This window comes from Syngnathus acus, chromosome 10, assembly GCF_901709675.1.
Source record: "Syngnathus acus chromosome 10, fSynAcu1.2, whole genome shotgun sequence".
NCBI classification, from domain to species: Eukaryota; Metazoa; Chordata; class Actinopteri; order Syngnathiformes; family Syngnathidae; genus Syngnathus; species Syngnathus acus.
The window spans coordinates 7,984,545-8,008,175 of NC_051095.1; the positions used below are offsets into that span (position 1 = coordinate 7,984,545).

General features: G+C 42.0%; 2 long non-coding RNA genes across 5 annotated transcripts in view; one reads left to right on the forward strand and one right to left on the reverse strand.

Annotated features, from left to right (window-relative positions):
- Nucleotides 1–23,631, reverse strand: part of LOC119128056 — a 128,622-nt gene that overhangs the window by 22,971 nt on the left and 82,020 nt on the right. For 2 of the 3 annotated variants that reach the window (XR_005098925.1, XR_005098927.1), the window contains exon 2: nucleotides 9,596–9,756. This is a non-coding gene — a long non-coding RNA (uncharacterized LOC119128056). Of the gene's footprint in view, nucleotides 1–9,595; nucleotides 9,757–20,991; nucleotides 21,076–23,631 lie in introns of those variants that run through there. The other variant, XR_005098926.1, reaches the window with a different exon arrangement.
- On the forward strand, nucleotides 8,335–23,446 carry LOC119128057. Of its 2 annotated transcripts, none has more exons than XR_005098929.1 (3): nucleotides 8,335–8,650; nucleotides 18,246–18,595; nucleotides 23,005–23,446. It is a non-coding gene; the product is annotated as an uncharacterized LOC119128057 (long non-coding RNA). The 2 variants fall into 2 exon arrangements; XR_005098928.1 differs by having other exon boundaries at nucleotides 18,246–18,309.

The window sequence follows — 23,631 nt, forward strand, 5'->3', positions numbered from 1 at the left end:
TGTCTCTCCCAGACTGGAGACAGGTTTATTGGGCCTGATGAGTGTTAAGCTGCTGCGCCGGCCGAGCCACAATGGAGCCTGTGATCTCCTTTTGTGTCTCATTGGGAAGCACTGGTGCGCTCAGCGGCTCCCGCTCTGTCATTAGACAGATTGTGAACAGGCTGCACAAGGCCCCGGCCAGGGATGATGGAGCCACCAGACACTTGATTAAGGGGCATTATGAAGAACGTCCAGAATTCACGTGTCTGTTCAGTGCTATTGTGCCGCCTTGACATATTGTGCCAGTCACCTGACATTTTTCATGAATCATGAGTACCCTATATATTTTAATTTTGTTTGCTTTGACTTGCAGGCGCAAACAGATATACAAACACAAAACCGATATCTGAGTGTACAGTACAAAATAAATCGTCCTTATTCAAAAAATAGAATATTGCTGGAATCCTTCCACTTCCCAAATTATCTCTTCTGGAGACCCCCAAAACAGCACATTTGTTTACATTTAGCATTGCATTGTCAAACTGAGCAACCCTGTTGTAAACACTTGAGATTTCTTCATAATTTATACAAAGTAACACCCACACATGACCAATAGTACAGATTTGTATAAAAAAAATACGACATTTGCCAAATTGGGACAAAAAATGAAAGCAATATGTACATTAAAATCTTCCAGGTATGATCGTATATTTTTCACCCTTTTATGAAAACGGACAGATTTTACAATTTACAAGATGGTAGAAGAAGACATTTGTTTCTGTCTGCATAACCATACAATACTGCCTCCTGGTGGCCAAAGCAAGCACACTAGAAGGAGAAGAGCAGTGAATTGGATTGCAGCACAAAATCACACAGCTCTGTGTCATTCTCCTCATTTGGCAGAAGTATACTGCAGTCAGTATTTAGTTTGCCTGCAGAATAAGAAGGAATTGGACGTTGGCGCATCTGTTTTGGTTTCTCTCGGTGTCGTCTTTATCCGAGCCCTATCTTTGATGTCCTCCTGTTATTGTAAGGCCCGTCTGTGCCGCCCTCTGCTCTCGGCGCTTTGATTCGCTCCGGCGGGGGTTAGGGGTTAGCGTCCAGAGGTCCGGGGGCCAGGCCATCGCCACTTGTGTCTCAGAGAGCGGCTGACCTCTGGACCCGAAGCTTGGTCAGAGGGACTCCGAATCCCGCCTCCTCTCTTTTGACGCGCCCTCTTTCAAAGCGCTTAATTAGCCGGGGTGGCTAAACGTTTAGCCCGGCCGTGAAAGAGTTTGGGAGAGCATGTGTGTCCAAGACATTGCCCACTTTTTTTGTGCGCGTCACAAGGTCTTTTGAAACAATGGGCCACTTGGACAACTTGTTTGCATAGGACGCCCAGTGAATGGCACGGCCCATTCACGGCGGCTCATTCACCGGGAAGAGTTTGGAGAAGGCCTTTCTGCTAATGAAGAGAAGTCCTTGACATGCGCTGGTTTCCTCTAATCAACTCTGTAATTTGCCTTCTCTTTCTCCGTCTTTGTGTGTGATATGTTACAAGCGACTGCGGAGGGGACGCTCTTATCTGACAGGCGGCGTTTGGAGCCCGTGAATAACGGACGCCTCCTCTGCCACGTTCTGCATCTTCCCCTAATCTTGACGCCGTCTTTATCACGGGGGGTATTAATACACAATTCTCCGAATACGCCTTTTCATCACGTATCCAGCCAGTGGTCAGGGATTTCATCTCATATCCAATTTTCTCCTCATTCTTCTCAACAAAATCTGCTAGAAGTCATGATGAGCCTGACTGTTCGCCTCAGCTGCGTCACGCAGCATTCATCAGCGGCTAAACATCACATCTCACGTCTGCCGTAATCACGTCCCCGCTTGTGCGCAGCAAAGCGCAAATAAAGCCTGTTGGCTGTGTTTTTTTTTTCTTCCGACGGAGGCATTACCGCTCCCGTTTGTGTGCTGCCTTTGAGCGCCATGGAACACAGCCGTGAAGTCAAGGCTGCCTGTCATTGGCCTCAATTAAGGTGCGGCAATACAAACGGGAAAGCGAATGAAACGATTGCATCAAACCCTCGACTGCCACGAATGCAGCTTTACTTAAAAATGAGTATTTTGCTATGCTTTTCAAGCAGCATTTGTTTGGGCATGTTTAACCGGAGGCTGAACACTTTTGTATTTGAATTATTTGCAGGGAAACTTTCTTGACAAATTAGAAAATTTGCCATTGGTTTCATGCAATTGTAAAGAAAATTGAAATACAAGGATGTATAGGTGTTTCGTGAAAATCGTCAGTCATTGTTTTTCGGAATTTTTTTGTAACAATGGTACTCGTGGTATTGGTACTTGGTATCGGTAAAGGAGACTCCTCTAGACTTGCTACTCGTACTGGTTGCAATCTGAAAATAATGGTATCAATCATCCCTATTACTTACAGTAGGCCCATTTCCCTTCCTTCCTTCCTTCCTTCCTTCCTTCCTTCCTTCCTTCCTTCCTTCCTTCCTTCCTTCCTTCCTTCCTTCCTTCCTTCCTTCCTTCCTTCCTTCCTTCCTTCCTTCCTTCCTCCCCTAACATCATTTTATGAAAGTAAAGTCAAAATTGAATGAGAAAACATTTTCTAGCAATACAGTAGGCTATTTGACAATACTCTCATTAAGATGTATAGCAACAAATGTCTAAACACTGAAGTCAATTAATTTTATGACCCATTTGTTTTTTGTGGATGAGTGTGAGTACTTACTAGAAAAAGTGAATTCACAATATGAACCAACAAAAGGTGAGATTGTGTTCCACTTCTCTTATTGATTTCATCATCATGTGTTTTATTTTCCGTCATCCTTTGTATTAGACACAAGTGAGTCCACGCAGGGTCTCTCTGATATAGGAGCGATATTGAGCCACAATTAGGTCTCCATGGCTTCCTTCACCAGGAAGAGAAAATCATTATTTAATTCAAAGCCGCATATACGTCTCTTGGCATACACTCACTTAAAAGAGGAAATGCCTTTTTTATTTTTATAGCATCTACTTGCGTGCGTACACTTTTTTGCACCGTCTATTGATTCCAACATCATCTTAAAGACTCAACTTACGCCTTTTGTCCTAACAAGCATGACAGGATTTAAGGAGATTTACACTCAGCCTGTGATTTAAACATCAAGGCTTAACCTATTTCTTTTTGAATAAAGACTTGCACGAGGATGCAGAGGCTTGCCATATAAAATGATGATTCATTCCTTAGTGAACCAATGAGAAAAATCATCCTCCGTACATTTGTTATTTATTGCACTCACTTGATGGCTTGTCTGCATTAATTAAGCGACTTGGAGCAGCAAAACCAGGAATTTGACATTCCATAACGGCAAATTAACATTTCTATTTTCAAATTAAAACATACAACATTGTAGAAGCTATTTTTCAGAACTTTATTTTATTTTTTTTACCGGAGTGATTAATATTTACAGGCTGTGCCTGCATTTTGTTCTGTACTCTTTCAGAACTCGGCCACCTGCAGGCTGGGATCGATTGACTCTCCAACACCAGCAGATTCACCTTCCCGAGCCCCCGCACGCCTCCCACCAGCGACCCCCACCTTCAGTAGCCATCCCATCAGTGGATATATCAAGCACGCCAACAGGATTGCATGCTTCTTAATTTCTGATGTTGGCATGATTACGACACTCGCATCAATTTGATGCTTCATTGCAAACCACACAAACCCCTCGATGTAGACGGATGGTAGATCAGGAGTGCCTCGTTTAAAAAAGGAAGAAATACACCTCAGCTCAGAGCACTAATACTTCTCGTGCCCGGTGGATGGGATTGGTAATTATCCTTAAAGTGGGCTTACAAACCAAACTAAATGCAGTCATTCAATGCTATGGAGGCCTAAGCATAAAATAGTAGTATATCCAAACGCAGCTGTAAAGGTTGCGCACTCCACAAAGTAATTAAAAAGTATAAAATAAAATTAGAATGTCATGTTTTCTTTCTTAAGCTGCACTTTGGCCAGTTTTTTTTTTTTTTCCTCTGAAATAAGAATTGACATACAAGTGCTCTCGTCACAGCAAGCAGCAGTTTGGCACATGGAGTTGGTCTTAAAAAAAAAAAAAAAAAAGCATTTGAGGTTTTACATAATAAAATTAACAAACAGAATTACCTGCTGTGCATTTCCAACAAACACTTTGGATGACACCTCGCTTAATGCCAACACAATGCAAAATGCTTTAGACCTGCTAACGGAACTGGCACCGATGTTGTTGTTGGACGGCCAAGACAATTTTTATTATGAAATTACTTTCAATGGGTGATGAGGCTAAAAAAAAGAGAGGCTCGTTTTCTTTTCTGGGGGGTGCCATTGTGGGCCTGGCAATCAATTTCGGGGTACGTCAAGCCAGTGATTCTCAACCTGTGTTTCACCCAACAGGTCCCAAAACACATTTATTTACAAATAATGTGTCTTTCTTTATCGTTCTATGCCAACAATGTATATAGTGACAGGCAGAAGATTTTTCTGCCTGCTTTAATCCAAATGATAACCAACCTGTGGGCCAAGTGGCATTTATACAGAACTCTTTCTCCCCCCCCCCCCCCCCCCCCCCCCCCCACACACCTTGCTGTCAGCTTTTCACTTTTACAAATCCCTGAGGTGATGAAGTATTCTATTATCAAGGACGCTCCCTCAAGGATGAAAATAAACAGCACCGACTGCAAAGTTTGTTATTTCCTTGCCCACCCATGGGTGCCGAGGCGCGTGGGGAATAACACATATGGATGATGCTACAGTGCCGGGACGCCACTAGCCAAAGATGAATGCATTTACAGGGCGTGTGTTTGTGTAAGTTTGTGTGTGCGTGTGAGACAGAGTGTGAGTGTGAGAATGATCTACTTGCTGCCTCAGTCTTTTTTTTCCCCCTCCCCAACCGGCCTGTCTCGGTGGTGATATGTGGAACATATGGGAAATTATTGTGGGGTTGTAAAGGGCTGTTGCCTTCAGCAGACATGCAATAAATTAAGCAGTTTGCACAGAGGAGGAAAAACGCCAACTCTTTAGGAACACTTAGTAGAGATTTCCTATAAAGACTGCTCGCCGTCTCTCCCCTTTCCGCTCCGACTCCCTCATTCTCCCTCTCCCGCTCTCTCCTGTCATCGTAACACAGGCCAAAACACAATCTTTGCCTGTTCTCCCGGTTGGTGGTAGCTCAGTGGGATGTAGCCCCACAAATTACACACAAAAACCTTGCAAAAAAAAACATGTTTTAATAGTTTCCGCTGCTCTGCACACAGCGAGCATGTGTGGAACTGCTCGGCTGCATTGTTGGTCCAATTAAATGGATGAAGACAACAGTGAACAAGAAGAGGTAGGGAGGGAGGCTGGTAATGGAGGCCCAAAATGGCTGCAAACGTGCTTAAAATAAAATGACATGGGACTAGTTGCAATTTATGGATGGCAAAGGAACAGGAGGGAAGAGGTGGAAGGAAGCGGCGGTGGGCACGAGAGGAACTATTCACAGAATGTTAGCGAATCAAAGCAACCTGGAGACGGCGAAATGGAAGAAGTGAGCGACTTCAAAGTCGCAGTGTCATGAGCAACGCACAAGGAGACAGAAAGTGTGCGCGTGGGGAAGAAAGACAGCGTTATGGGATGATGTCAGCAAAGGCAAGCTGCCAATGGAAGAGGTTTGCTTCCTCATGTTAAATAATGCTACATCACACAGACCAGTGGAAAAAAAACAATCGCACAATCACAAAAATCAAGCCAAAATTATACCGCAAACGGTAGCATATAAAACAAAACAAGATCATTTGTGACCTTAATAAAACCAAATAATAATAACTTAATTCAAGTTACGGAAATTCAAACAATGATTCGCCAACCATTCATGTTACGCTGCCGCATAGACACAAAAAGACGACCGGCATTTAATCGGCAAAACTTTGCCCAATTATCGTCTCTCTCAAAAGGCTTAATATCAAGCAGATTAATTGATCGCTTCCCAGAAATAATCCTAAAGTGTCTTAATTTGGGCTCAATCTGAAATATTCTGTTGCTGTGGTAACGCGGCAATAACGACAGCCCTCCTCCCAGCTGTTGGCGGGTTTTGTGCGTGTCGAGTCGAGCGTGTGCGTGTTTGTGTGCGTGCACGCGTGCATTGATGCCGCCGCCGTGCTGTGCGTGCCCTTTCAGTCTTCAGAATAGCGGCTCGCCTAATCTGTGAAAGTTGCGGCGCTCTGAACCGGCCGCCAAGCCTTTTCCCACTGAAGCCACGGCCCGGACTCGGCGTCCAGGCTTCTCACTTGATTGGTCCCTCCCGTGGCAGGACTCTCCTCCCTGCTGGGCGCGGGCCTTCTCCCCCACCCTCGCCGGGCCGTCCTAATCGGCTTCCCCTGCACCGTAATTCAGCAAACACACTATTCAAGTCTGAGTCCCGGAAGTGGGCCTACGTTGAGGCTCCGACTCCTGACTAGTCCACCTGTGGACGTGCAGAGACGGGCTGTTAACTGTTGCATGGTGCCGCAGCTTCCAGCAGATGATGTGTTTATTTGGATGAGGCCGTGAGAAGAAGCTGTGAGCGGTAACTATCTTCTCGTTGGCCTTCAACACTGAATCCACCCTGCAGGGACACAGGCCTTTGATATGTGACCATTTCAAACACACAATGAGACTAGTGTTTGTGTGCGTGTGTGTGCGTGTGTGTGCGTGTGCGTGCGCAAATGGAAAAACACCAAGTTGCGCGAAAAATGTGAGAGCAATTTGTTTGGCAGGGTCCAAAACTGAAAGGACACTATATTAGGGACACCAGCACATTTCAATATGATCTTAAGTTTTGATTTGAAGTTTTGCCTTTGCAAAGACACACGAGCTCAGGCCCAATATATCGTATTTTTCAACCTTTACCTTAAAACACCAACCCTACTTGGAAACCATACTTTAACCGTAACCATACTTCAAACCCTAACATGATTTTGAAATCCTACTTTGAGACCATAATGAGGTTCCAACATAAAACAAAGACAATTATCAAAGTAACTTACAAAGGTTCTAACATAATGCCAAACACGCCATGCAAAACGCTAACAAAGCTAGCAGTAATCTTCCAGTCGGTAGTGAATATTTGAAAAGAAACTTATCTCAAGGCAGGTCAAAGTCTCCAAAACAAACTTTTACATCACTAAATTGTAACTGTCAAGCTCGGAATCTCTGTTACCATTATAGCTCTGAAACAATGTAGTGTGTAACAATGTAAGCAAGCGATAAAAACTCGCCAGCCACAATATAAAGACATTTCTGCCATGATCCAACCTTAAAAAGTGTTTGTCTCACGTGCGTGAAGTACCGCGCAAAAGTCCAACGTCACCATCACCATGGTAATGCTATAACGATCACAAACGAAAAGAAGAACAACTCCTTCAAAGGCCTGGCATTGGCATGATCCTGACTCTATTAAATGGAAATGGAATAGAAGGCGAGCTAATGCTAATGCCTTTATGTGTGTTTTTGTTTAACTGTGTTGAATGGACTGCTGTGAAAATGGTCATTAAAACAACAAAGCTCGCGGTGACTTTTACACTGCGCTGACTGTCGCCTCATCATTCAAACAAGAGTCATAACTTTAACATTTAGCAGCTTTTTTTTTTTTTTTTACACATCACCCAAATATACCTTACAACAAACAAACATTCACCAGGCTGCAAAACTCCACTGAGGGTTTCTTGTGCCAGCGGTGAGGGAGCATATGGGTGCGTCCACGCAGGTGAAAGCCGCTGACCTGGCAAAGAGCTCTAAAGGCGGCGACACGTCAGACGACGCCGGGCGTCCTGGCACAGGCGCTTCCCACAACGCGGATCAGACAGACGCCCGCCACTCGTTAGCTTATTACGCTCTTATTAGGGACATTTTTGCCTCGCGCGGATTGGCAGAGCACCTGCCAGCAACCCTCTTCACATGGCCCGGCCTCTGTCGGAGCTGATCAAAAGACATTTCTTCACATCTCCAAACGGCAGGGAAAGAAGAGAAGAAAAGAGCCAGAGAAGAAAAGAGCCAGAAGGGGGCATACTGCTCTCTCGCTCTCTCTCTTTCGCTCTACTCGGGTTCTTTTTGGTGAATGACTACTTTTTCACAATGCACCCGCTCCACCCCCTATAATTTTTTTCACTCCTGGCACAAAAACAAAAAAAAAAAGCATAACAGCACGTCCCTTCCGGTTTTGACCGTATCAAAAACAAAAATCCTCAGGTGTAGAATGTGCCTGCAGAACAACAACTCTGAGAGAAAGGCAGGCGTTTGGGGGGGGGGGGGGGGGGGGGGCTGGTTACGAGGTCCTCACAAATGAGACCGGCTTCCCAAAAGCAGGCAGGACCCCCTCGGTAGTGCTAATGAAAAGTGTAACTTTAGCCTCCCAGCTGTACGTCTCAATTCATAATCCTTCCCCAAAATCCTGGCCATAGAGCCGCCTCCCTCTCCCATGGTGCTCCCCATCCTGAGCCGGCCCGGGCCTGATTCAGTTCTGTGTCCACCTCGCAACCTGAGCGCCGTCTCGGGCCGCTTTCCGCAGTTGGGAAACCAGTTTGCAGCCCAGTTGCGTTGACACCCAACTCCCCGTGACCCTGTGTGACTAGAACACGGACATTTTGGCCGAGGCTTGCTTTCTCTCTGTGGATTTGTCCCTGCAGTATGGAGGTTAGTCTGTGGGCTCATATGTGGGTGCATGTGTGTGCGTGTGGGGGGGGGGCAATGTGGGGGCACCAACCTGGGTAACCATGGCAAGCTATCTGGATTGACAACATCTTTCTGACTTTTGAATGGTGAGAAGTTTCATTCTGTGACAGAAAGTGAAAGGAGAGAAATCTGTAACTCAGTTTTGCTTGGAGACAGCTGAATTACGGATTTGTGCAATGTCGTTTCAGTAGGGCCCACTTTGGCCATTCATGTGCATGAAGTTCCCCATTATGGGTTATCTCGGACTCCAATCTCATTATAATGTCAAGATCCCAATATCTACAATTCCAGTGACACAGATTATCGAGAATGTTCCACGGAGGTTGCAGATATCCTCAATACAGTTGACTTGTCCGACTCCAATTGGAAATATCTCAAAGAGAAGTTACAGGTGTTTGCAATTCACATTTTCTCCTACTGAATTGTTGATATTTGTAATGACAAATTGCAAATATCTGACATGACAGTTGCAGATAGGACAGATGTGATGTTCTTCTGACTAGGTAAATGTGAACCCCAGATGTGGGCAACACATCCGCAGGTTGCCATAAGTTCCTGAACGTGACAAACTGGTTGTCAGGGTGGCAGGGTAGGAAGTGACAAGCAGCTTGTGAGACGTTGCACAGGCAAATCAGATTGTCAGACCGCATGTGAGCATGTGATTGTTGACTGGTTTGCGGTCACGTGACGTGCTAGCTTATGAAGTCGGAGAAAAAAAATAATAAAATAACATCCTGGCATATGCCATCTGTGCAAATGCGATTAAAAGTATATCGATTCCCGCTAAATTATTACGGCCATGTGAAAAAGTGCTAACTAATTGATAGCATCAGAGTGAATTTGGACATTTCAGAAAGACCAAAACAATTGAGCCGTCTCGACAAAGGAGGCCCGTCGGGCTCCTACCTGCACGGCGTGACCGAGGAACAAAGCGAGATGACCGGTGGCCCGATAAATTTAAACTGCGGTCGGTTCTCTTTGCGCTCAGGCTCTGACAGCAGCAGCACCGGGTGGTTGACGGGCACATCGAGGAAGGGATCATTCCATTATATGAGTGTGTACCTCCCCTATAAGACGAGAGAAAAAAAACAACATCTTTTAATCTTCTAGCATCGACTTAAAAGGTTGTGTATAATTCAAATAGAAAAAACTAATAAAAAACAAACATACGTCGACCACGATGAAGTCGAAAAATTAAGTATTTAAAATGTGGGCTTGAATATCAAGCACAAATTGGACCAATGCAAATGCAGACAAAATGGCCGCTGTTGCTAAGCAAACAGGGAAGAAATGAAGCTGATGCTCTTTGAAGATTTACACCAAAAGCATCCCACTCCCTGCCCTATGCCGCAAATAAAATAAATTAATAAACAAATCCAAGAGACAAGCACACACACACACACAAAAGTTTGTGTTAAATCATCTCAATTATGTCCGTCTCACACTACGGACTTTTATTGAATTTTCCGGCAGCGTGAATTTAGGAAGCGGGCTTAAATAAAATAACACAAACTTCTCTATTACAATGAGTGATTACATAAATATTTTGAGGCAGAATGTGGTGTTTGGAAATGACTGTGATGTGACAGCTTCATATGAAAGTCTGTTTGAGTCGTCGCAGTTGAAAGCCCTTGCTACTATGACACAAGGAAAGTCTTCAAACGCCTCACCCCCCTCCCTCCCCATGCGTGAGGTTAACTTTGAGTAATCATGTGAGAGAGAGTTTTCTTTGGAAGCCCCGTAGAAAAGGCGGAGGACTACTAACTTTCCTCCCTCGCTATACTTTTACTTTTTCCTCACATTTCAAGTGTGGATGGAGGTAAATTTTTTTCGAGAGGCTGCGCCGTTTGCTTCAAGTTACAAAGAGACAAAGACAAGAAAGATGTCACTTTTATTTAGTTGAGCCTTTTGAGATGATTTTAACACAAGCTGATGACAATAAATACTTGGAATTGCTATGATGTGATCTGTTTTTGTATTTTCAATAAATCAGCAACAAAAAAAAAAGACAAATGTTTCTTATTTGTTGCACGCTGACTATATGTTGAACAAGTGTGCTAATGAGAAGATGGGAGGGCGCTGATGCTTGAATCAGCCAAACAGATGGTGGAAGACTTTTAATTGTTGCAAACTGACAGTACGGTTACATACAATCCGATTGGACTTAATTGTTTGATTTAGTTTGTATTTTATTTATTTTTTTGCTTTGATTAGCAACTGCAGCTTGCATTTATGCTTACGTACTAATAATTGTTGATGATGGAAGCGGGCAGACAAGTCTCTTGAAGAAGCAAATGAAAGAATGGTCCACCTTCAACTCGAGAGCTCATGAATTTCTTTGCTTTTGATATAAGTTTTACAAAAAGTAAAAAAATAACACAATATCATTTGAAAACAGATGGCATCTTCAGCAAACTAAGTATTATTTTAATGTAAACAGGAGAAAGGGTTCATTGAAATAAATGCTACTCAGAAGTCATTTTTGAAAAAAAATTATATTTCAAATATCAACTTTTTTGACATTCGAGTTCACCGTCGTTTTGTCTAAATTAAAAATTAAAACAAATATTTGGTTCACGCTGCCTGCTTGGTAGATTTTACATTTATTTAGCTGTTACCGTATTTGATGAAATCGTCACAAAAAATATGCGGTTAGTTTTTTTGTTTGGAATAATGTATTGGATAATTTTACCGCAAAAAATCAAAAAATATTGTAGACAATTTACGGGCTACACTATTTCAATTTTGTTCAAATGTCTTTTGCTTGGCAAAAATGAAATACAAAGATGCAAAATTACTAAACATATATATTATTAATAATAGTATAGTATTGATATTTGTTTCAATAACACAAAACACCCTTATTGTCATATATCATTGGTATATGAAATTGCGCGTAAGGAAAACATTTTAATATTAGTGTTTATAATTAGGGGATTGAGGGGGGGGGGGAAATCAACGAGATTGTACGTGCATAACTGAAAAGAGGGTTTTTGTTTTTTGTGTTTATATTTTTGGCCGGTTCTGTACATTCCATTTCAAAATGCTCATATGAAATCACAACAGTTGGAATATCAAAATTGGAAAAAAAAAAAAAGGTTAATTAGCCTGAAAGCCAAGGTGGAATGAAGAGGTAAAAATCACAGCCTTTTGCAATAAAAGGTTCCCCACAATGGTCCAGCCTGTAATGGCCTCACCTGAATAATTTCAAATTTTGCCTTAATGAGCCCACCACCGTTCCACCTCACTTTTTTTGCGAGGGAAAAAAAAGGGAATAAAAGAAGGAAAAAAAAGAACAGATTCATGAGACAAATGTGAGCTACTGACGAGAGAAAAATAGCAAAAATGTCCTGTAAAGGTGCTCCAATTTCACACTGTCAAATTAAAGTCTCCTCATATTTCAGGCCTATCCTGATGAAGACTGCACTTTGCTTTCCGGGCTTCCTTTCTTTGACATATTTACATAGAATTTAGGTCATCTCAATTTGTCATTTGATTTTCACTTAAGTGATTAGACAGAATTTGTAAATACAATTGACCTACTAATAATTATTAGCACTTCCATGGGCTACTTGGACTTATGTTTAGCATGAAAACACATTTGTCAAGTCAACACTGAATGTTGAACACATCACAACAGTTGTCTGAACCCTGCTTGCTGTCACGCCACTCGCTCCGACAATGTGTGCTGCTGCACGTCACTCAGCATTTGTTTGGATGACAACAGGACAGGCACACTCGCACAAATGCGTGCGCGTGCGTCCCGGCTGCAGGTGCTCACTTGATAGACTTTGACGCATACATTTGCAAAGCCAACAGCTTCGGAGGCTTTTAGCCCAAAGTAAGTTTGCAGAAAAAAGCAAATTAGTTCTTGTTGTGCTCCAACACAAAAGTACAGTGGAGGTACTGCAGGTAATTAATATCATTAACAATGTTAAAAAAAATTTAAAAGTCATTCATGACAAAATAAACAAGGCTTATGAGCTTCTTAAAAGACCAAATGTAAGAGAATAGAAAGAAAAGTTTGAGACTGGTGATGAATCCTGCTCTACTTTTCGTTTGGTTGCGGATTTATTAACTGACATGTTTTTGTGCAAGATTTGCCTCTGCTTTTTTATCATTACATTAATTTGTGCGGCGCAAGTATTGGCAGGACATTTTGTACAGCTAACCAGGATCTAATATTTATTATGGGAGTTTAAAAAGTGTACGTAAAGCAAAACATTCCTTTGTAGAAGACCACTGACACACTCGTGCTCATATTGTCATGAAAAGTGAAAAACTAATTTACGCAAGAAACCAGAGCGGGAAAATTCACTTGTGACACTTGGGAATTTTTCTGTGATCTATTTATTTATTTTTAAATTGTTTTCTAAAAGTGGGAGACATACTGTACACATGCCACACTACATGTAAACACATGCAGTGATTCATGGAAATAAAAGGTTAATTATTAAGATGTATATTTTTGCTAGCTGGTTTAAAATCTTGTTGTGATTATTGTAAAATATTTAGCATGAGAAATGTCTTCATATAAATCAATATAATTAAAGGTGGTTGTAATTTGAGAATTTGAGAAAAGTGTGTATCAAAGTGGTAGCGCTCACTTTCAAAAAAGGTAGTGACACTTGCTATGCTAGGTTACGCTATACGCTAATGCTACAAGCAAATACTGTACGTTCATGCATATGCCGCTGCTGTTTCTAAACAGGGGTAAAAAGTTGCTCTCATTGTAACGGTTGGATTTTAATCGCGAATCACACAAACTGAAAGTAGTTCTCAAACTTTTTGGACCATGTGAAAAAAATGTTGCTCTTCAAGTACCACCACCACCATCACGATCAGCATTAAAACAAAGTTAGAATTGCGGGGCACTATTTGAACACGTATACTGCATTTAAATATGGAAAACCAATTTCCTTAATTCATTTAAAATGTATCGTGTATGAAAAGTATTGAATTTCAAAGTCAAAGACAACTGAATTGACTGTACTTGGGCCGTGACTGTTATAACTTTATTGACTTTTAAAGTCACTGCTTTTAGTACAAAATTCTAGAGTAGTAGAAGTAGTAAGTACTTCTGGAGTTCAATTAACACTGCAAAGACAACCTTTTGCAGCGGGGCGGCTAACTGTACCAGACAATTATCCAAACTGGGCCCAGACGCCAAAGAGGAGGCCCGTGCAGAGAAAGTGTTCACTGATGGAACCAGGTCGATTTGGGTCGTCAGGCAAGGTGCGAAACCTCACCCTGACTTTGTAACGCTTGCGAGTGGAGCACCGCTGCCAAGATAGGACGATATCTCAACCCAATCTGTCACCAAATGGAGTGAAAAAGAAATGGCGTGCCAAGAGCGCAAGTCTAAAGTCTTCGCTAACACACACACGCACACACACACACACCTCCTTATCTCCATTTCATTACACTTACAAAATGGCTCATAAAAACGTGGATTCATGAAGTTCTCTTCACACATTAACAGAATGGCTCTTAAAAAAAATAGGTCACATAAACTCTTTAAAGCAAAGTCTTAGTGCTGTTCTGTTAACTGCCTTATTATTTTCCACTTTGGAGAACTTTTATTGGGATTTATACAGCGCTGCGCTCTCTCGGTTTTTATTTGGACGGCTGCTTTTGGCGAGAGGAGTTGAAGCCGTCTGCCACCCTTTTGCACCGATCTGACAGGGACGGTGACAGACGAGGCAGCTCTGGCATGTCGCTGACATGTTGCTGACATGTTGCTAACATGCTGCATGCAAGGAGGGGTGTGGCGCAAAAAATTAAGTCAAGTTAAACTATTAGGCTTTTTTTTTTTCCTGTAAATTTCTTCTGATTATTGTGTGCTTACATACGTACCTGTATTAAAAATGCTACAAAGTGTGAGTGTTATTGTTCCTGTGACAGTGATGATGAAGTTCTATTCTATTTGATTTAATGAGACAGCATCGAAATTTCATTCTAAGTATCCAATGTACTTGATTAAATGTTTTATGTTTTTTTTTTATGTGTTTTATTCTGAATTATCGTTCACCTCATATGTTCAAATGCAACATGATGTTTCGACATTATGTAAACCAATTTGTATTTTTGGAAGGCTAAAACAGCAATTTAAGTTATAAAATCTTTAAAATATGAATTTCTGACAATTATGGCAATAATTTGAGTTAGCACAATCAAACAAGCAAAGTTGTTTGCTTCAAAACAATGTGGTGAGTTGTTTTTCCTCGTATCTTTAGTAAGTTAGGGGATAATACAAAGGACAATTAGATCTATAAACTCTTATTTCGTATTGAAAATGGGGAAAAGCCAAAATTCCCATTATACATGGCATCACAATGCTACCGATATAGTGACATCATCATACACAATTTCCTCTGTGACAATATTGCCCCCCCCCGTCGTTAAAATGCGGAACAATATGATGCATGCCTATTTTCAGTGTGACTCGTAAATAAATCAGTTTACAATATATAATCTAACTTTCCCAACACTTGTTGAGAACATGCAATCCTCCACCTGATAAAATACAAATTGCCCTCCCACAACAACACAAATGCAACACTTATTGATATTTTAAAATGGAGTGAATGTGCTGGATTTCAGAGCACATCTGTGACAAACTACCTGCTGTGGGAGATAAAAGTAGCTAAAAAGGGGCGGGGGGATCAGGCTTGGGCGGGAGCGGCTTGGGATCAAGAGGCAGGCTCCTCACTGGGATTCTCAACCCAGTTTAACACCATTTTGGGACATTTGGAATTGGTTGGCTGAAACTTTTGCACACTTGATATTTTCTGGAACAAACGGTTCTTTTTTGTGTCACAGTATTACTAACCTTGAATGTATTACCACATTTATTTGCTATGGAGCTGCTTTGGTTACTTAGAGAGATTTTGTACATTTATTGGCATGTATTTAGTTGGAAACTGCCATTTTTTTGGATGGGGGTCACAAACAACAAATATCTTATTATTCCCCAAAATAATGTGATCTAAGCATTTAAGACTCTAAAATTTGTGTGAAAAAGAGCTGTGTATTGGGTTTGTGAATTTTGCAAAATTGTGTGTGCGTTGGGGATTCTTACTAAGATAAAACAGTTGCTAACTTTTGAAAAACATTAGGTACAAATGACTGCTATCAATTTGGGTGCTGCGGAAATGCAACTTTTGCTTAGTTGAGTCTTTCTCCAGTCCTTTTGTGATGATATAATTGAAGCTATCCCAGCGAGGGGATCAGTCGGTCTGACTTCACTTTTACAAAGGGCGGAGGATTTCATTGACTTGCTAGGGTTTGTTTAAATCAGCTCTTTTGCACTACAATGGGACGGACAACCTGCGTCTATTGAGCCGCGTGGATTCCGAGCGCTGACTTAAGCGGCAACCTGAGGCCGCGTTAAGGAGCAGCAAATAAATGCGTCTGCTTGTCTGTTCGGTTTGGAAGAGGAAGAATAATCGTTGGGAAAGGAGAAAGAACGAAAAAAAAAGAATTATCCGTGGCCAAATTGAAACTGGCAGAGAACGCGAGGAGTGCATGTGGCAGTGGGCTGCTCTATAAAGACATCTGCTGATTGCACAGTTTGGGGAGAGGACTGCTACAGAGACCAGCCTGGCAGGGAAACGTGCAAAAGAGAGACGGCAGGAACAAGAGACGCTCGTAGTCAGTCACCTTGAACATGAGGACGTATGTACACCCACTGGACACGACATTAGGCAAGCCAGCGCAATCCAACACAAGCTCCGTCCAACATTTTGTCTTGAAAAATATAATGTGCAGTTGGAGTGAGAGGTAGTATTTGTAGCTCAGTCATACTGAAAAGTAACAAGCTGGTTAGAGCGATGCTCTTTACTTTTGAAAAGTACCATTTTTTTCCATGTATAATGCGCCCCCATGTATAATACGCACCCTAAAAATGGCATGTCGATCCTGGAAAAAAGCCTGTACCCATGTATAATACGCACCCAAATTTTGACTTTTTTTTTTTTTTAAGTCCCAATGATTGTCACACACGCATCTGGGTGTGGTGAAATTTGTCCTCTGCATTTGACCCATCCCCGTGTGATTTTGATCCATCTTAATACTTAAGTCCGTAAACGTAAAATTATTTCAGAAAAAAGATCATCTTTGGGAACAACCGGATGCTATTCTGCCGGTCAGTATCACTGCGCATGCAGTAGCAAACTCGATAGCGAAGAAATATGTGAGACTCTCAACGGGATCACCCATATTTGAGTGATGTTCCAGTTATTTATCACAATTAGTTTACCAAGTCTGTGTTTTGAGTTCCTCCAACAAACCCTGGTCCAAGCTGCACTTGGTCGCCCCGCTCCTTTCCACACTCCATCCGTGACAAAATTTTCTTCAAAATTGTTGTACCATGATTTTCTTAAAAAAAAAAAAGAAAAAAAGGAAAAAAAAAAAAAATCTAATTGTACCCATGTATAATGCGCACCCCAGATTTTAGGACAATAAATTAGTTAAATTTTGTGCATTATACATGGAAAAAAACGGTAGTTCAAAAACATTTGTTTACTAGAACGGCCATACATGCCATCGCAGTTATGGCCGATAACAGTGTGACATTGCAGCAGCCACGGCCATGCAGCACTTCACGTAGATAACACCCACAGCCTTCTGCCACGCTCCTTATACATCTGAATAAGTGTTGAATGCACTTGTTTCCATCATGGACCTCCAGAGTTCTAAGAAGAAAATACGAACTCTTATTTTCTCTTGTGTTTATACATGGAAGCAAAAAGAATTAGCATTTGACTGGAAATGTTCTGTGCAGTGTTATGAAACTTACGTCATATTCACAAGCATTTCTGACCCCAAATATTGGGAAAACTTTTTATATAATAAATGTAGATTCTATTTTAGTAACTTATTTATGCCCATGGTTTTGGGTGCCGTCTTATTTCTTTGTGTGCGTAAATGTTTTGGTTTATAAATTTTGAAACTTTTGTACGTTATGTTTAAGGTATATAAAGGCAAAAAGGTATATATATATATATATATATATATATATATGGTGTATATATATATATATATAAACGTATATAGGTGTATATATATATCGATCGATAGATACATACATACATACATACATATCTGTGAGTAAGTCGAGTCACTGATGAGTCGACTACTCATTTCAGGCCCCATGAAGGAGTCATAGATTTTAAGTAATTTTAAATGTTATACTGCTACCTTATATCATATTCTTTGAACCAGAAACTTATAGACAAACCAAACATCTGTGCTGGATTCCACTAAGCACCTGTCTACCGAATATGTTGGAGTCCAATGTGACTGTGAGTCACTGGTAGCGATGGCGGTTGTTGCAGATCAACAGTATTTTTGCACTCTGTCATTCATTAACGTCCAACGTCGCGTGTTGACAGGGCTTATGAAGACATCTCCGGCATCTGGTTCTCCCTCAGCTGAGCCACATGTGCTCCTCTGATCACAACTAGCCACGGCGTTTCTTACGTGTGTTTTCACCAAGTCTGCCCTCTCGCCAACGACCTCTAACCCAGACGCTCTCCTCTGCTTTGTTGTGCAGGTCAGAGTCCAAACAGACGCAGCCAGACGCATGGCCACAGTTTGGTAAGCAGATTCGCAGGCAGGTAGGTCTGCTCCAGGTGCCCGCTGCCCCCGCAACCCTTCCCACAGGGATCCCCCGCTGCTCCGAAGCACTCGGGTCAGGGCCGAGGACCCAGTGGGCTCCGAGCGCAGGTCACGAAGGGCTCGGATAGGCCAGAGATGAGACGGCGGACTGGCATGACGACCGGTGTTTGATGTGGCGCCGGACTGGGCTATGTTACCGTGTTACTTTGGCTTTAATTAGCTCCTGCAGCTGCTACTTCCTGGTTGACGAGTCTTAGAAGACCGTGGCTCTGTAATCTCTTACAGGTTGGAACTATTTCGTGATCTCTACTTACAGACTATTGCCCATTTTTGATGATTGTCAAAAACACGCAATCACTGAAAACTGTGTTGTCCTCAATAGTGGGACTATAAAGTTGAAACAGAAGAAAAATTAAATCCTTGCAAGATTACGTTCTATGAGTTCCTATTAGTCTAAACATTTTATTGAACATGGATATTGTTTTTGAGTCATAAGAATAATCTATTCACCCTCTGCTCTCGTCTGAATGTGACATCAAAGTGCCCTCAGGTTCGCATTGCAAACGTCACGATTGAATTGTTTTCTGGGATTGATTCATTGCACCGATCCTTTTTGGGATGAGTTCACTTGCAATGTCATCATAATTCTTGGAGAGCAACAAAAACCATTAATCGTTAAAAGTTATTTTGTAAATTTAGACACTACATATCTCTTTGGAATGAGAGTACACGTCTTCACAACCCGTAATTAAATAAAATGTGAGGGCAATTCCTAATTCTGCATTACTTGTAGTAAATAATTTGCTGACCAATCTAGTGAAATCAGCTAATTTCCCAGGTCACACCTCTCACGGCACACTTTTTGGCAATCTGTTTAGTGCAGATGCCATTGACGAGATCTCCCTTCACAAAGACGTGTTAAGTAACCACCGAGGGGGTAGCAGTGAGAAATTGATCTCAGTTTAGATGAGCGCGAATCATCCGCTCTCCTCCTTTGTCCCCGCCAAGTTGGTGGATCTCGACTTAGAACTCCTTAAAAGGGAGACTTCACAGCTGGCTAGAGCATACTAATACCCTGGACTCATTAAATTAATGGGAGCCTGATTCCCCTTATACTCCGTGTGCACCGTTGCCCTTTGAGTTTGCCGGGGCTAGAGGCTGTGCAGCACTTTGAAAGCCCTGACCGGCATATTGAGCGTGTTTTAATAGAAGCCTTTGGAGACTCCTGGTAAGATGCGCAGTAACTCTTTGCCTTCAAGTCCCCGCACCTCTCTGTGTGATCTCGTCACATCGCCGCTCTATACTTGGATCGAGGCCCGGAGACAGGAAGGAGACTGCGCGCGGTAAATGAGGCCAGAGGTGTCCATATCTGAGCAGAGGCCATTCTTTCATGGAGATGTGAATCTTTAAGACATGCGCCCGAGTCCGCTTTGATGTAGAAAGGTGCCGGGCATAAGATGGACAAAGAGGGCTTTAACGCATGGACGTTCGGTGCCGTCGCCTCCAGGGTCGAGAGTTGGGATTCTTGTCCAACGGTCGTTCTTAACGTCGTTGATTTAATTACTCCGCTCGGACACGATGTAGAAGTGCTGTGAAATGAACGGGAGTCCCTTGTAGCGTCATTATGAAAGTCACCGTCTGCCTAATGGGAAGAATCGTTCCATAATGCGGACGAGAAACCAAAGATTCTTCGCCATAAGCGGAAATCTGAGGTATGAAGTGCAAAGACGGTGTTTTTTTTTTTTAATCTCGCTACAGTATTTATAGAAAGGGTAAAAGAAAGAATATCAATATAAGTTCTACATATTTGCCTAACAGCTATAAGATGAGTTGGTAAGACAAGAAGTTCTAGAGAAGACATACTATCCCCGCCCCAAAAAAAATCCAAGCAGGAATTCATCAGTGTGTTCTCTAATCCCAAATATTAAGATAAACATAATTATCGTGAAATTACGACAATCATATCTCATTTGAAGCACTCTTAGCAATAAACAAACAAAATATATTCAATTTACAGATATAATGTTCTCCTGTGAAGTCATGTCAACTTCTTGGAAATTTATCAAATCGGATTTTATATATACACGTGTTTTTCCAATACTGTAAAACAAAAACTTAAGATTCTACATAAATGTTCAAAGCAATCGTGATAGCTGTATTTTTTGCCCTACTGGTGGCAAATTATTAGGAACGGACCTCAGTATGATGCAACGCTCACTGGTGTTCAAAGTCCGTCCAGCGGGCCATATGCGGCCCAGCATCAATGTTTCAGCAACCCACACATTGTTAGCCTGATAACATTAGCGCTAACAGTCAGGATATCAAGGAAAACTACCACAGGCACTGATATGAATGGCAATATTGCTTTCGAACAATCATACCAAAAGTTAAGATTCCCAAAGATAGTCTGCGGTAGGTAATATTGCTTCTTTGTGAATCAACGGGTAAAAAAATGTCTGAGTCAGGAACTCAGTCTTGCATCATGCAAACACTTCCTTTACCTTTACATGCCGAACATCGACAATAAACCCTACAGTACCACGCGGCACTGATTGGATTTCCATATCCGCCTCTGACAGTAATAATTCCTCGCAGCCTTTGATCGCAGCCTGACATCACCAACATGGCTGCATCCCGTATACGTCTCCTCGCTGATGGTAACAAGCAGTCGGCGTACTTACATGCCTCCCACTCCGAAGCGGCGTAATTTATTCTCATCACTCGGGATGCAACTCGCAGCGACAAGGATCCACCGGTCGCCGTGGTACCTGGCAACAATGCAGGCGGGGGGGGTGGGGGATTTGATACAATCAAGAGGGTAAGGGCACGGTTACCAGGCAGGTTTAGAGCCACGTGGGCTCCCACTGTGACACTGCACTCATCTTCGCAACATTGGCCCAAACAGAGGGGAACCGCGCTGAGATCTTATCCCACAGAAGCCAATTTCCTCTACCAAAGTTTTTCTTCTCAGAGTGTGGCTCAAGCACTTCAAAGTGGAGAGCCATATAGAGAGCACGATTCATTTGGCAGCACATGTTGTCCGCCTTCAAAAAAAAAAAAAAGCCAAAGCTCGCCGCTAGACGCTCGGCAGGGCTGATTCCGGCTTCAGAGAGGGGAAAGAATTTGGCGGCGGCTTAGGGCGCCCATCCCCAATCCAGAGGTGGGCTCTTTTTCATCTCGGCACAGCCTTAGCGACTGGGTTTGGTGACTAGGCGCTTCACAGGTGGGAGTCGGCCCGGGTCAAAGAAGCGCGCTCACTAAGGACGGGATTTGCCGCTGTTATTTTTCTATTAGGGCAGAATTATGCTAAGCCTTCAGAGGCCATCTTTGTGTTGCTATGGCAGCCCATATTTCCTACCAGGTTGTGACCTTGAATGACTACAGTGCAAAGCCAAGTCGCCCCCGCACCCTTTGAGGATTAGAAGCAGTGTCTCTTAGTTATGCAAAACACCTCTGATATGATTGAGCCTTGAATGGCTGAATGACAAACTTTATTGAGATTGCCGCTCTTTTCATCTGATTATTGTCACTCGATTATTTCCAATCACTTGGCACGGCTTCAAACGACGCTTTGTTAAGGGACCACGCCGAGCTTTTCTTTTCCGCCACCTCAACAAAGCTCATATCGCTGGACAAAACAAGCATGAGTCACTACGGCTGCAGACAACATTTCTCAAACAGAAATAAGATCACAAAATTACGATTGTGGGTGAAGATAATAAATAAATAAATAAATAAATAAATAAATAAACTTCAGCTAAAAAAAATACAATCACAATATACACACTACATGGTGATAACGCAGAAAAAGAAAAGTCTGATTTATTTAGGGAAAACAAGCTTTTCTATGAGATTTGGCCTTTGGATTACATAATCTTACATTTTTGGACTTTTTGGAATCGGTCCAGCCAAAGTAGAGGACTTGACTTAAAATGATTCCTCTGTCACTTCACTAAGGAGCGCTGGAGTCAAAATGTGCAAGCAAGTTAGTTGCGTTACATTTTTCTTAATCGAGACCCTCCACTGCTCAAAAGTTTTAGAGCACCCCAATATCACTCCTTTTTTGTTTTATTCAAAGTTATTGGAGTCTTTGTCTAATTGTCTAATTAATGAATTGAAATGGTACAAAAAACAGATAAGGCTTCTAATAAGTGAAACTGATGAACATTTCACGATGATACAAAAAGGTTGTGTGCAGATGTAAAGCCCATCTGATCTACCTAAGCTATTAATTGTTCTCTGCTTTCATTTGATTCTACAAAAAACTGTGTTCACTAAATAATCAAACGCTTGGTTGTAAAGTTAGAGCTAATTAGAGAGGAAAGGCAAAGCAAGAGGAGTTAAGCAGATCCCAAAAAGTGTCCTGGCCAATAATTAATTGGAATTAATTATATGACCGTATTTAACAATTAGCTTCTACTTTACTGTTGAAATGTTGCCATCATAGAATGAGTGAACATTATATTGCAAAACCAAACGGCTCATTGAAAGCGGATTCATATGTTGTCAAATTTGGTCTTTTCTACTCAAGCATTTAAGAGATCCGATTGCCTCTTACTAACTTGGGTTGGCGGTCAAGATGGCAACATTTCTAGAAGAACTTGAAAATTGGTTACAGGTTACATTTCAGCTATGTCCAAGATGCATCCAAATAATTTGTCTTGCCTGGATTTTGTGTGCCCCAATCTGTCCAGCTGTTTTGAGAGCTGCCATCAAAGCTGCAAGTGGGAGACGCAGGCGAGGCGGCCACTCAGAGCTGCAAACGGAGATGACGCTTTGAAGGTACGAGATTGACACTATTGTGATCACAATGCACAACAGGAGGCGACTTTGAAGGGGAAAAATGCGGTGAGTGTCGGCTTTCGCGTTAGAAACGAAAAACATGCGTGGAATGTACGGAAAACAACAGAGGGACAAACTCGGACCGGCGAAAAAAATATCAATAGGTCAACCTCCCACAATCTCTTGTGATAGATTAGCAATAGACTAGCTGTGAATATTGATCATTTTCATTGACTATGAAAGGAATGCCAATGTTAAAAGGTCATGGCTCTTCCAGATGGTGGCAACCAGTAATTGGGATGATGTGTCTGGGATGTTTCTGAAAAGTGCTGTTGAATGATGTAAAAAAAAAAATATAAATCCGTCAGGTATGTTTGTTTTATTTTGATTTTTTTGTCTCGGTCAGGGTGTTTTCTTGACTACATCCTGTTGACGTCAAAATCCACACAATCAAATGACTCAAGAGTCAGGTTTCCCCACACATAAAGATTTTTGGTCCTAAATATTAAACGTGTTCAATAATCCAGATTGTTGGCCCA